This window comes from Bombus huntii, chromosome 5, assembly GCF_024542735.1.
Source record: "Bombus huntii isolate Logan2020A chromosome 5, iyBomHunt1.1, whole genome shotgun sequence".
NCBI classification, from domain to species: domain Eukaryota; kingdom Metazoa; phylum Arthropoda; class Insecta; order Hymenoptera; family Apidae; genus Bombus; species Bombus huntii.
In genome coordinates, this window is record NC_066242.1 from 86447 (window position 1) to 101670 (window position 15224).

Below are 15224 nucleotides of genomic sequence, written 5' to 3' on the forward strand. Positions count from 1 at the left end.
TATTTTTCATCAAAATTTTCGAAATCTTCGCGATTTGCGAGATATTTTGATTGTTTCGACGCTTAAACGCTGTGCATTGCATTAGCACTGTGAAATGGAGTTCAACGAGTGCTTAAACGTCGAAATATCTCCAACGGGAAGGAAATGACGGCTATTTTTCGCTAAAATTTTCGAAATCTTCGCGATTTGCGAGATATTTTGATTGTTTCGACGCTTAAATGGTTGTGCATTGCATTAGCACTGTGAAATGGAGTTCAACGAGTGCTTAAACGTCGAAATATCTCCAACGGGAAGGAAATGACGGCTATTTTTCGCTAAAATTTTCGAAATCTTCGCGATTTGCGAGATATTTTGATTGTTTCGACGCTTAAATGGTTGTGCATTGCATTAGCACTGTGAAATGGAGTTCAACGAGTGCTTAAACGTCGAAATATCTCCAACGGGAAGGAAATGACGGCTATTTTTCGCTAAAATTTTCGAAATCTTCGCGATTTGCGAGATATTTTGATTGTTTCGACGCTTAAATGGTTGTGCATTGCATTAGCACTGTGAAATGGAGTTCAACGAGTGCTTAAACGTCGAAATATCTCCAACGGGAAGGAAATGACGGCTATTTTTCATCAAAATTTTCGAAATCTTCGCGATTTGCGAGATATTTTGATTGTTTCGATGCTTAAACGTTGTGCATTGCATTAGCACTGTGAAATGGAGTTCAACGAGTGCTTAAACGTCGAAATATCTCCAACGGGAAGGAAATGACGGCTATTTTTCGCTAAAATTTTCGAAATCTTCGCGATTTGCGAGATATTTTGATTGTTTCGACGCTTAAATGGTTGTGCATTGCATTAGCACTGTGAAATGGAGTTCAACGAGTGCTTAAACGTCGAAATATCTCCAACGGGAAGGAAATGACGGCTATTTTTCGCTAAAATTTTCGAAATCTTCGCGATTTGCGAGATATTTTGATTGTTTCGACGCTTAAATGGTTGTGCATTGCATTAGCACTGTGAAATGGAGTTCAACGAGTGCTTAAACGTCGAAATATCTCCAACGGGAAGGAAATGACGGCTATTTTTCGCTAAAATTTTCGAAATCTTCGCGATTTGCGAGATATTTTGATTGTTTCGACGCTTAAATGGTTGTGCATTGCATTAGCACTGTGAAATGGAGTTCAACGAGTGCTTAAACGTCGAAATATCTCCAACGGGAAGGAAATGACGGCTATTTTTCATCAAAATTTTCGAAATCTTCGCGATTTGCGAGATATTTTGATTGTTTCGATGCTTAAACGTTGTGCATTGCATTAGCACTGTGAAATGGAGTTCAACGAGTGCTTAAACGTCGAAATATCTCCAACGGGAAGGAAATGACGGCTATTTTTCGCTAAAATTTTCGAAATCTTCGCGATTTGCGAGATATTTTGATTGTTTCGACGCTTAAATGGTTGTGCATTGCATTAGCACTGTGAAATGGAGTTCAACGAGTGCTTAAACGTCGAAATATCTCCAACGGGAAGGAAATGACGGCTATTTTTCGCTAAAATTTTCGAAATCTTCGCGATTTGCGAGATATTTTGATTGTTTCGATGCTTAAACGTTGTGCATTGCATTAGCACTGTGAAATGGAGTTCAACGAGTGCTTAAACGTCGAAATATCTCCAACGGGAAGGAAATGACGGCTATTTTTCGCTAAAATTTTCGAAATCTTCGCGATTTGCGAGATATTTTGATTGTTTCGACGCTTAAATGGTTGTGCATTGCATTAGCACTGTGAAATGGAGTTCAACGAGTGCTTAAACGTCGAAATATCTCCAACGGGAAGGAAATGACGGCTATTTTTCATCAAAATTTTCGAAATCTTCGCGATTTGCGAGATATTTTGATTGTTTCGATGCTTAAACGTTGTGCATTGCATTAGCACTGTGAAATGGAGTTCAACGAGTGCTTAAACGTCGAAATATCTCCAACGGGAAGGAAATGACGGCTATTTTTCGCTAAAATTTTCGAAATCTTCGCGATTTGCGAGATATTTTGATTGTTTCGACGCTTAAATGGTTGTGCATTGCATTAGCACTGTGAAATGGAGTTCAACGAGTGCTTAAACGTCGAAATATCTCCAACGGGAAGGAAATGACGGCTATTTTTCGCTAAAATTTTCGAAATCTTCGCGATTTGCGAGATATTTTGATTGTTTCGACGCTTAAATGGTTGTGCATTGCATTAGCACTGTGAAATGGAGTTCAACGAGTGCTTAAACGTCGAAATATCTCCAACGGGAAGGAAATGACGGCCATTTTTCGCTAAAATTTTCGAAATCTTCGCGATTTGCGAGATATTTTGATTGTTTCGATGCTTAAACGTTGTGCATTGCATTAGCACTGTGAAATGGAGTTCAACGAGTGCTTAAACGTCGAAATATCTCCAACGGGAAGGAAATGACGGCTATTTTTCGCTAAAATTTTCGAAATCTTCGCGATTTGCGAGATATTTTGATTGTTTCGACGCTTAAATGGTTGTGCATTGCATTAGCACTGTGAAATGGAGTTCAACGAGTGCTTAAACGTCGAAATATCTCCAACGGGAAGGAAATGACGGCTATTTTTCGCTAAAATTTTCGAAATCTTCGCGATTTGCGAGATATTTTGATTGTTTCGACGCTTAAATGGTTGTGCATTGCATTAGCACTGTGAAATGGAGTTCAACGAGTGCTTAAACGTCGAAATATCTCCAACGGGAAGGAAATGACGGCTATTTTTCGCTAAAATTTTCGAAATCTTCGCGATTTTCGAGATATTTTGATTGTTTCGACGCTTAAATGGTTGTGCATTGCATTAGCACTGTGAAATGGAGTTCAACGAGTGCTTAAACGTCGAAATATCTCCAACGGGAAGGAAATGACGGCTATTTTTCGCTAAAATTTTCGAAATCTTCGCGATTTGCGAGATATTTTGATTGTTTCGATGCTTAAACGTTGTGCATTGCATTAGCACTGTGAAATGGAGTTCAACGAGTGCTTAAACGTCGAAATATCTCCAACGGGAAGGAAATGACGGCTATTTTTCGCTAAAATTTTCGAAATCTTCGCGATTTGCGAGATATTTTGATTGTTTCGACGCTTAAATGGTTGTGCATTGCATTAGCACTGTGAAATGGAGTTCAACGAGTGCTTAAACGTCGAAATATCTCCAACGGGAAGGAAATGACGGCTATTTTTCATCAAAATTTTCGAAATCTTCGCGATTTGCGAGATATTTTGATTGTTTCGATGCTTAAACGTTGTGCATTGCATTAGCACTGTGAAATGGAGTTCAACGAGTGCTTAAACGTCGAAATATCTCCAACGGGAAGGAAATGACGGCTATTTTTCGCTAAAATTTTCGAAATCTTCGCGATTTGCGAGATATTTTGATTGTTTCGACGCTTAAATGGTTGTGCATTGCATTAGCACTGTGAAATGGAGTTCAACGAGTGCTTAAACGTCGAAATATCTCCAACGGGAAGGAAATGACGGCTATTTTTCGCTAAAATTTTCGAAATCTTCGCGATTTGCGAGATATTTTGATTGTTTCGACGCTTAAATGGTTGTGCATTGCATTAGCACTGTGAAATGGAGTTCAACGAGTGCTTAAACGTCGAAATATCTCCAACGGGAAGGAAATGACGGCCATTTTTCGCTAAAATTTTCGAAATCTTCGCGATTTGCGAGATATTTTGATTGTTTCGATGCTTAAACGTTGTGCATTGCATTAGCACTGTGAAATGGAGTTCAACGAGTGCTTAAACGTCGAAATATCTCCAACGGGAAGGAAATGACGGCTATTTTTCGCTAAAATTTTCGAAATCTTCGCGATTTGCGAGATATTTTGATTGTTTCGACGCTTAAATGGTTGTGCATTGCATTAGCACTGTGAAATGGAGTTCAACGAGTGCTTAAACGTCGAAATATCTCCAACGGGAAGGAAATGACGGCTATTTTTCGCTAAAATTTTCGAAATCTTCGCGATTTGCGAGATATTTTGATTGTTTCGACGCTTAAATGGTTGTGCATTGCATTAGCACTGTGAAATGGAGTTCAACGAGTGCTTAAACGTCGAAATATCTCCAACGGGAAGGAAATGACGGCTATTTTTCGCTAAAATTTTCGAAATCTTCGCGATTTGCGAGATATTTTGATTGTTTCGACGCTTAAATGGTTGTGCATTGCATTAGCACTGTGAAATGGAGTTCAACGAGTGCTTAAACGTCGAAATATCTCCAACGGGAAGGAAATGACGGCTATTTTTCGCTAAAATTTTCGAAATCTTCGCGATTTGCGAGATATTTTGATTGTTTCGACGCTTAAATGGCTGTGCATTGCATTAGCACTGTGAAATGGAGTTCAACGAGTGCTTAAACGTCGAAATATCTCCAACGGGAAGGAAATGACGGCTATTTTTCGCTAAAATTTTCGAAATCTTCGCGATTTGCGAGATATTTTGATTGTTTCGACGCTTAAATGGTTGTGCATTGCATTAGCACTGTGAAATGGAGTTCAACGAGTGCTTAAACGTCGAAATATCTCCAACGGGAAGGAAATGACGGCTATTTTTCATCAAAATTTTCGAAATCTTCGCGATTTGCGAGATATTTTGATTGTTTCGATGCTTAAACGTTGTGCATTGCATTAGCACTGTGAAATGGAGTTCAACGAGTGCTTAAACGTCGAAATATCTCCAACGGGAAGGAAATGACGGCTATTTTTCGCTAAAATTTTCGAAATCTTCGCGATTTGCGAGATATTTTGATTGTTTCGACGCTTAAATGGTTGTGCATTGCATTAGCACTGTGAAATGGAGTTCAACGAGTGCTTAAACGTCGAAATATCTCCAACGGGAAGGAAATGACGGCTATTTTTCGCTAAAATTTTCGAAATCTTCGCGATTTGCGAGATATTTTGATTGTTTCGATGCTTAAACGTTGTGCATTGCATTAGCACTGTGAAATGGAGTTCAACGAGTGCTTAAACGTCGAAATATCTCCAACGGGAAGGAAATGACGGCTATTTTTCGCTAAAATTTTCGAAATCTTCGCGATTTGCGAGATATTTTGATTGTTTCGACGCTTAAATGGTTGTGCATTGCATTAGCACTGTGAAATGGAGTTCAACGAGTGCTTAAACGTCGAAATATCTCCAACGGGAAGGAAATGACGGCTATTTTTCATCAAAATTTTCGAAATCTTCGCGATTTGCGAGATATTTTGATTGTTTCGATGCTTAAACGTTGTGCATTGCATTAGCACTGTGAAATGGAGTTCAACGAGTGCTTAAACGTCGAAATATCTCCAACGGGAAGGAAATGACGGCTATTTTTCGCTAAAATTTTCGAAATCTTCGCGATTTGCGAGATATTTTGATTGTTTCGACGCTTAAATGGTTGTGCATTGCATTAGCACTGTGAAATGGAGTTCAACGAGTGCTTAAACGTCGAAATATCTCCAACGGGAAGGAAATGACGGCTATTTTTCGCTAAAATTTTCGAAATCTTCGCGATTTGCGAGATATTTTGATTGTTTCGACGCTTAAATGGTTGTGCATTGCATTAGCACTGTGAAATGGAGTTCAACGAGTGCTTAAACGTCGAAATATCTCCAACGGGAAGGAAATGACGGCCATTTTTCGCTAAAATTTTCGAAATCTTCGCGATTTGCGAGATATTTTGATTGTTTCGATGCTTAAACGTTGTGCATTGCATTAGCACTGTGAAATGGAGTTCAACGAGTGCTTAAACGTCGAAATATCTCCAACGGGAAGGAAATGACGGCTATTTTTCGCTAAAATTTTCGAAATCTTCGCGATTTGCGAGATATTTTGATTGTTTCGACGCTTAAATGGTTGCGCATTGCATTAGCACTGTGAAATGGAGTTCAACGAGTGCTTAAACGTCGAAATATCTCCAACGGGAAGGAAATGACGGCTATTTTTCGCTAAAATTTTCGAAATCTTCGCGATTTGCGAGATATTTTGATTGTTTCGACGCTTAAATGGTTGTGCATTGCATTAGCACTGTGAAATGGAGTTCAACGAGTGCTTAAACGTCGAAATATCTCCAACGGGAAGGAAATGACGGCTATTTTTCGCTAAAATTTTCGAAATCTTCGCGATTTGCGAGATATTTTGATTGTTTCGACGCTTAAATGGTTGTGCATTGCATTAGCACTGTGAAATGGAGTTCAACGAGTGCTTAAACGTCGAAATATCTCCAACGGGAAGGAAATGACGGCTATTTTTCGCTAAAATTTTCGAAATCTTCGCGATTTGCGAGATATTTTGATTGTTTCGACGCTTAAATGGTTGTGCATTGCATTAGCACTGTGAAATGGAGTTCAACGAGTGCTTAAACGTCGAAATATCTCCAACGGGAAGGAAATGACGGCTATTTTTCGCTAAAATTTTCGAAATCTTCGCGATTTGCGAGATATTTTGATTGTTTCGACGCTTAAATGGTTGTGCATTGCATTAGCACTGTGAAATGGAGTTCAACGAGTGCTTAAACGTCGAAATATCTCCAACGGGAAGGAAATGACGGCTATTTTTCATCAAAATTTTCGAAATCTTCGCGATTTGCGAGATATTTTGATTGTTTCGATGCTTAAACGTTGTGCATTGCATTAGCACTGTGAAATGGAGTTCAACGAGTGCTTAAACGTCGAAATATCTCCAACGGGAAGGAAATGACGGCTATTTTTCGCTAAAATTTTCGAAATCTTCGCGATTTGCGAGATATTTTGATTGTTTCGACGCTTAAATGGTTGTGCATTGCATTAGCACTGTGAAATGGAGTTCAACGAGTGCTTAAACGTCGAAATATCTCCAACGGGAAGGAAATGACGGCTATTTTTCGCTAAAATTTTCGAAATCTTCGCGATTTGCGAGATATTTTGATTGTTTCGATGCTTAAACGTTGTGCATTGCATTAGCACTGTGAAATGGAGTTCAACGAGTGCTTAAACGTCGAAATATCTCCAACGGGAAGGAAATGACGGCTATTTTTCGCTAAAATTTTCGAAATCTTCGCGATTTGCGAGATATTTTGATTGTTTCGACGCTTAAATGGTTGTGCATTGCATTAGCACTGTGAAATGGAGTTCAACGAGTGCTTAAACGTCGAAATATCTCCAACGGGAAGGAAATGACGGCTATTTTTCATCAAAATTTTCGAAATCTTCGCGATTTGCGAGATATTTTGATTGTTTCGATGCTTAAACGTTGTGCATTGCATTAGCACTGTGAAATGGAGTTCAACGAGTGCTTAAACGTCGAAATATCTCCAACGGGAAGGAAATGACGGCTATTTTTCGCTAAAATTTTCGAAATCTTCGCGATTTGCGAGATATTTTGATTGTTTCGACGCTTAAATGGTTGTGCATTGCATTAGCACTGTGAAATGGAGTTCAACGAGTGCTTAAACGTCGAAATATCTCCAACGGGAAGGAAATGACGGCTATTTTTCGCTAAAATTTTCGAAATCTTCGCGATTTGCGAGATATTTTGATTGTTTCGACGCTTAAATGGTTGTGCATTGCATTAGCACTGTGAAATGGAGTTCAACGAGTGCTTAAACGTCGAAATATCTCCAACGGGAAGGAAATGACGGCTATTTTTCGCTAAAATTTTCGAAATCTTCGCGATTTGCGAGATATTTTGATTGTTTCGACGCTTAAATGGTTGTGCATTGCATTAGCACTGTGAAATGGAGTTCAACGAGTGCTTAAACGTCGAAATATCTCCAACGGGAAGGAAATGACGGCTATTTTTCATCAAAATTTTCGAAATCTTCGCGATTTGCGAGATATTTTGATTGTTTCGATGCTTAAACGTTGTGCATTGCATTAGCACTGTGAAATGGAGTTCAACGAGTGCTTAAACGTCGAAATATCTCCAACGGGAAGGAAATGACGGCTATTTTTCGCTAAAATTTTCGAAATCTTCGCGATTTGCGAGATATTTTGATTGTTTCGACGCTTAAATGGTTGTGCATTGCATTAGCACTGTGAAATGGAGTTCAACGAGTGCTTAAACGTCGAAATATCTCCAACGGGAAGGAAATGACGGCTATTTTTCGCTAAAATTTTCGAAATCTTCGCGATTTGCGAGATATTTTGATTGTTTCGACGCTTAAATGGTTGTGCATTGCATTAGCACTGTGAAATGGAGTTCAACGAGTGCTTAAACGTCGAAATATCTCCAACGGGAAGGAAATGACGGCTATTTTTCGCTAAAATTTTCGAAATCTTCGCGATTTGCGAGATATTTTGATTGTTTCGACGCTTAAATGGTTGTGCATTGCATTAGCACTGTGAAATGGAGTTCAACGAGTGCTTAAACGTCGAAATATCTCCAACGGGAAGGAAATGACGGCTATTTTTCGCTAAAATTTTCGAAATCTTCGCGATTTGCGAGATATTTTGATTGTTTCGACGCTTAAATGGTTGTGCATTGCATTAGCACTGTGAAATGGAGTTCAACGAGTGCTTAAACGTCGAAATATCTCCAACGGGAAGGAAATGACGGCTATTTTTCATCAAAATTTTCGAAATCTTCGCGATTTGCGAGATATTTTGATTGTTTCGATGCTTAAACGTTGTGCATTGCATTAGCACTGTGAAATGGAGTTCAACGAGTGCTTAAACGTCGAAATATCTCCAACGGGAAGGAAATGACGGCTATTTTTCGCTAAAATTTTCGAAATCTTCGCGATTTGCGAGATATTTTGATTGTTTCGACGCTTAAATGGTTGTGCATTGCATTAGCACTGTGAAATGGAGTTCAACGAGTGCTTAAACGTCGAAATATCTCCAACGGGAAGGAAATGACGGCTATTTTTCGCTAAAATTTTCGAAATCTTCGCGATTTGCGAGATATTTTGATTGTTTCGACGCTTAAATGGTTGTGCATTGCATTAGCACTGTGAAATGGAGTTCAACGAGTGCTTAAACGTCGAAATATCTCCAACGGGAAGGAAATGACGGCTATTTTTCGCTAAAATTTTCGAAATCTTCGCGATTTGCGAGATATTTTGATTGTTTCGACGCTTAAATGGTTGTGCATTGCATTAGCACTGTGAAATGGAGTTCAACGAGTGCTTAAACGTCGAAATATCTCCAACGGGAAGGAAATGACGGCTATTTTTCGCTAAAATTTTCGAAATCTTCGCGATTTGCGAGATATTTTGATTGTTTCGACGCTTAAATGGTTGTGCATTGCATTAGCACTGTGAAATGGAGTTCAACGAGTGCTTAAACGTCGAAATATCTCCAACGGGAAGGAAATGACGGCTATTTTTCGCTAAAATTTTCGAAATCTTCGCGATTTGCGAGATATTTTGATTGTTTCGATGCTTAAACGTTGTGCATTGCATTAGCACTGTGAAATGGAGTTCAACGAGTGCTTAAACGTCGAAATATCTCCAACGGGAAGGAAATGACGGCTATTTTTCGCTAAAATTTTCGAAATCTTCGCGATTTGCGAGATATTTTGATTGTTTCGACGCTTAAATGGTTGTGCATTGCATTAGCACTGTGAAATGGAGTTCAACGAGTGCTTAAACGTCGAAATATCTCCAACGGGAAGGAAATGACTGCTATTTTTCGCTAAAATTTTCGAAATCTTCGCGATTTGCGAGATATTTTGATTGTTTCGACGCTTAAATGGTTGTGCATTGCATTAGCACTGTGAAATGGAGTTCAACGAGTGCTTAAACGTCGAAATATCTCCAACGGGAAGGAAATGACGGCTATTTTTCGCTAAAATTTTCGAAATCTTCGCGATTTGCGAGATATTTTGATTGTTTCGACGCTTAAATGGTTGTGCATTGCATTAGCACTGTGAAATGGAGTTCAACGAGTGCTTAAACGTCGAAATATCTCCAACGGGAAGGAAATGACGGCTATTTTTCTCTAAAATTTTCGAAATCTTCGCGATTTGCGAGATATTTTGATTGTTTCGACGCTTAAATGGTAGTGCATTGCATTAGCACTGTGAAATGGAGTTCAACGAGTGCTTAAACGTCGAAATATCTCCAACGGGAAGGAAATGACGGCTATTTTTCATCAAAATTTTCGAAATCTTCGCGATTTGCGAGATATTTTGATTGTTTCGATGCTTAAACGTTGTGCATTGCATTAGCACTGTGAAATGGAGTTCAACGAGTGCTTAAACGTCGAAATATCTCCAACGGGAAGGAAATGACGGCTATTTTTCATCAAAATTTTCGAAATCTTCGCGATTTGCGAGATATTTTGATTGTTTCGACGCTTAAATGGTTGTGCATTGCATTAGCACTGTGAAATGGAGTTCAACGAGTGCTTAAACGTCGAAATATCTCCAACGGGAAGGAAATGACGGCTATTTTTCGCTAAAATTTTCGAAATCTTCGCGATTTGCGAGATATTTTGATTGTTTCGACGCTTAAATGGTTGTGCATTGCATTAGCACTGTGAAATGGAGTTCAACGAGTGCTTAAACGTCGAAATATCTCCAACGGGAAGGAAATGACGGCTATTTTTCGCTAAAATTTTCGAAATCTTCGCGATTTGCGAGATATTTTGATTGTTTCGACGCTTAAATGGTTGTGCATTGCATTAGCACTGTGAAATGGAGTTCAACGAGTGCTTAAACGTCGAAATATCTCCAACGGGAAGGAAATGACGGCTATTTTTCGCTAAAATTTTCGAAATCTTCGCGATTTGCGAGATATTTTGATTGTTTCGACGCTTAAATGGTTGTGCATTGCATTAGCACTGTGAAATGGAGTTCAACGAGTTCTTAAACGTCGAAATATCTCCAGCGGGAAGGAAATGACGGCTATTTTTCGCTAAAATTTTCGAAATCTTCGCGATTTGCGAGATATTTTGATTGTTTCGACGCTTAAATGGTTGTGCATTGCATTAGCACTGTGAAATGGAGTTCAACGAGTGCTTAAACGTCGAAATATCTCCAACGGGAAGGAAATGACGGCTATTTTTCATCAAAATTTTCGAAATCTTCGCGATTTGCGAGATATTTTGATTGTTTCGACGCTTAAATGGTTGTGCATTGCATTAGCACTGTGAAATGGAGTTCAACGAGTGCTTAAACGTCGAAATATCTCCAACGGGAAGGAAATGACGGCTATTTTTCGCTAAAATTTTCGAAATCTTCGCGATTTGCGAGATATTTTGATTGTTTCGACGCTTAAATGGTTGTGCATTGCATTAGCACTGTGAAATGGAGTTCAACGAGTGCTTAAACGTCGAAATATCTCCAACGGGAAGGAAATGACGGCTATTTTTCATCAAAATTTTCGAAATCTTCGCGATTTGCGAGATATTTTGATTGTTTCGACGCTTAAATGGTTGTGCATTGCATTAGCACTGTGAAATGGAGTTCAACGAGTGCTTAAACGTAGAAATATCTCCAACGGGAAGGAAATGACGGCTATTTTTCGCTAAAATTTTCGAAATCTTCGCGATTTGCGAGATATTTTGATTGTTTCGACGCTTAAATGGTTGTGCATTGCATTAGCACTGTGAAATGGAGTTCAACGAGTGCTTAAACGTCGAAATATCTCCAACGAGAAGGAAATGACGGCTATTTTTCATCAAAATTTTCGAAATCTTCGCGATTTGCGAGATATTTTGAATGTTTCGATGCTTAAACGTTGTGCATTGCATTAGCACTGTGAAATGGAGTTCAACGAGTGCTTAAACGTCGAAATATCTCCAACGGGAAGGAAATGACGGCTATTTTTCGCTAAAATTTTCGAAATCTTCGCGATTTGCGAGATATTTTGATTGTTTCGACGCTTAAATGGTTGTGCATTGCATTAGCACTGTGAAATGGAGTTCAACGAGTGCTTAAACGTCGAAATATCTCCAACGGGAAGGAAATGACGGCTATTTTTCATCAAAATTTTCGAAATCTTCGCGATTTGCGAGATATTTTGATTGTTTCGATGCTTAAACGTTGTGCATTGCATTAGCACTGTGAAATGGAGTTCAACGAGTGCTTAAACGTCGAAATATCTCCAACGGGAAGGAAATGACGGCTATTTTTCATCAAAATTTTCGAAATCTTCGCGATTTGCGAGATATTTTGATTGTTTCGATGCTTAAACGTTGTGCATTGCATTAGCACTGTGAAATGGAGTTCAACGAGTGCTTAAACGTCGAAATATCTCCAACGGGAAGGAAATGACGGCTATTTTTCGCTAAAATTTTCGAAATCTTCGCGATTTGCGAGATATTTTGATTGTTTCGACGCTTAAATGGTTGTGCATTGCATTAGCACTGTGAAATGGAGTTCAACGAGTGCTTAAACGTCGAAATATCTCCAACGGGAAGGAAATGACGGCTATTTTTCATCAAAATTTTCGAAATCTTCGCGATTTGCGAGATATTTTGATTCTTTCGACGCTTAAATGGTTGTGCATTGCATTAGCACTGTGAAATGGAGTTCAACGAGTGCTTAAACGTCGAAATATCTCCAACGGGAAGGAAATGACGGCTATTTTTCATCAAAATTTTCGAAATCTTCGCGATTTGCGAGATATTTTGATTCTTTCGACGCTTAAATGGTTGTGCATTGCATTAGCACTGTGAAATGGAGTTCAACGAGTGCTTAAACGTCGAAATATCTCCAACGAGAAGGAAATGACGGCTATTTTTCGCTAAAATTTTCGAAATCTTCGCGATTTGCGAGATATTTTGATTGTTTCGACGCTTAAATGGTTGTGCATTGCATTAGCACTGTGAAATGGAGTTCAACGAGTGCTTAAACGTCGAAATATCTCCAACGGGAAGGAAATGACGGCTATTTTTCGCTAAAATTTTCGAAATCTTCGCGATTTGCGAGATATTTTGATTGTTTCGACGCTTAAATGGTTGTGCATTGCATTAGCACTGTGAAATGGAGTTCAACGAGTGCTTAAACGTCGAAATATCTCCAACGGGAAGGAAATGACGGCTATTTTTCGCTAAAATTTTCGAAATCTTCGCGATTTGCGAGATATTTTGATTGTTTCGACGCTTAAATGGTTGTGCATTGCATTAGCACTGTGAAATGGAGTTCAACGAGTGCTTAAACGTCGAAATATCTCCAACGGGAAGGAAATGACGGCTATTTTTCATCAAAATTTTCGAAATCTTCGCGATTTGCGAGATATTTTGATTGTTTCGATGCTTAAACGTTGTGCATTGCATTAGCACTGTGAAATGGAGTTCAACGAGTGCTTAAACGTCGAAATATCTCCAACGGGAAGGAAATGACGGCTATTTTTCATCAAAATTTTCGAAATCTTCGCGATTTGCGAGATATTTTGATTGTTTCGATGCTTAAACGTTGTGCATTGCATTAGCACTGTGAAATGGAGTTCAACGAGTGCTTAAACGTCGAAATATCTCCAACGGGAAGGAAATGACGGCTATTTTTCGCTAAAATTTTCGAAATCTTCGCGATTTGCGAGATATTTTGATTGTTTCGACGCTTAAATGGTTGTGCATTGCATTAGCACTGTGAAATGGAGTTCAACGAGTGCTTAAACGTCGAAATATCTCCAACGGGAAGGAAATGACGGCTATTTTTCATCAAAATTTTCGAAATCTTCGCGATTTGCGAGATATTTTGATTGTTTCGATGCTTAAACGTTGTGCATTGCATTAGCACTGTGAAATGGAGTTCAACGAGTGCTTAAACGTCGAAATATCTCCAACGGGAAGGAAATGACGGCTATTTTTCATCAAAATTTTCGAAATCTTCGCGATTTGCGAGATATTTTGATTGTTTCGACGCTTAAATGGTTGTGCATTGCATTAGCACTGTGAAATGGAGTTCAACGAGTGCTTAAACGTCGAAATATCTCCAACGGGAAGGAAATGACGGCTATTTTTCGCTAAAATTTTCGAAATCTTCGCGATTTGCGAGATATTTTGATTGTTTCGACGCTTAAATGGTTGTGCATTGCATTAGCACTGTGAAATGGAGTTCAACGAGTGCTTAAACGTCGAAATATCTCCAACGGGAAGGAAATGACGGCTATTTTTCATCAAAATTTTCGAAATCTTCGCGATTTGCGAGATATTTTGATTGTTTCGATGCTTAAACGTTGTGCATTGCATTAGCACTGTGAAATGGAGTTCAACGAGTGCTTAAACGTCGAAATATCTCCAACGGGAAGGAAATGACGGCTATTTTTCATCAAAATTTTCGAAATCTTCGCGATTTGCGAGATATTTTGATTGTTTCGATGCTTAAACGTTGTGCATTGCATTAGCACTGTGAAATGGAGTTCAACGAGTGCTTAAACGTCGAAATATCTCCAACGGGAAGGAAATGACGGCTATTTTTCGCTAAAATTTTCGAAATCTTCGCGATTTGCGAGATATTTTGATTGTTTCGACGCTTAAATGGTTGTGCATTGCATTAGCACTGTGAAATGGAGTTCAACGAGTGCTTAAACGTCGAAATATCTCCAACGGGAAGGAAATGACGGCTATTTTTCATCAAAATTTTCGAAATCTTCGCGATTTGCGAGATATTTTGATTGTTTCGACGCTTAAATGGTTGTGCGTTGCACTAGCACTGTGAAATGGAGTTCAACGAGTGCTTAAACGTCGAAATATCTCCAACGGGAAGGAAATGACGGCTATTTTTCGCTAAAATTTTCGAAATCTTCGCGATTTGCGAGATATTTTGATTGTTTCGGCGCTTAAATGGTTGTGCATTGCATTAGCACTGTGAAATGGAGTTCAACGAGTGCTTAAACGTCGAAATATCTCCAACGGGAAGGAAATGACGGCTATTTTTCATCAAAATTTTCGAAATCTTCGCGATTTGCGAGATATTTTGATTGTTTCGATGCTTAAACGTTGTGCATTGCATTAGCACTGTGAAATGGAGTTCAACGAGTGCTTAAACGTCGAAATATCTCCAACGGGAAGGAAATGACGGCTATTTTTCGCAAAAATTTTCGAAATCTTCGCGATTTGCGAGATATTTTGATTGTTTCGACGCTTAAATGGTTGTGCATTGCATTAGCACTGTGAAATGGAGTTCAACGAGTGCTTAAACGTCGAAATATCTCCAACGGGAAGGAAATGACGGCTATTTTTCGCTAAAATTTTCGAAATCTTCGCGATTTGCGAGATATTTTGATTGTTTCGACGCTTAAATGGTTGTGCATTGCATTACCACTGTGAAATGGAGTTCAA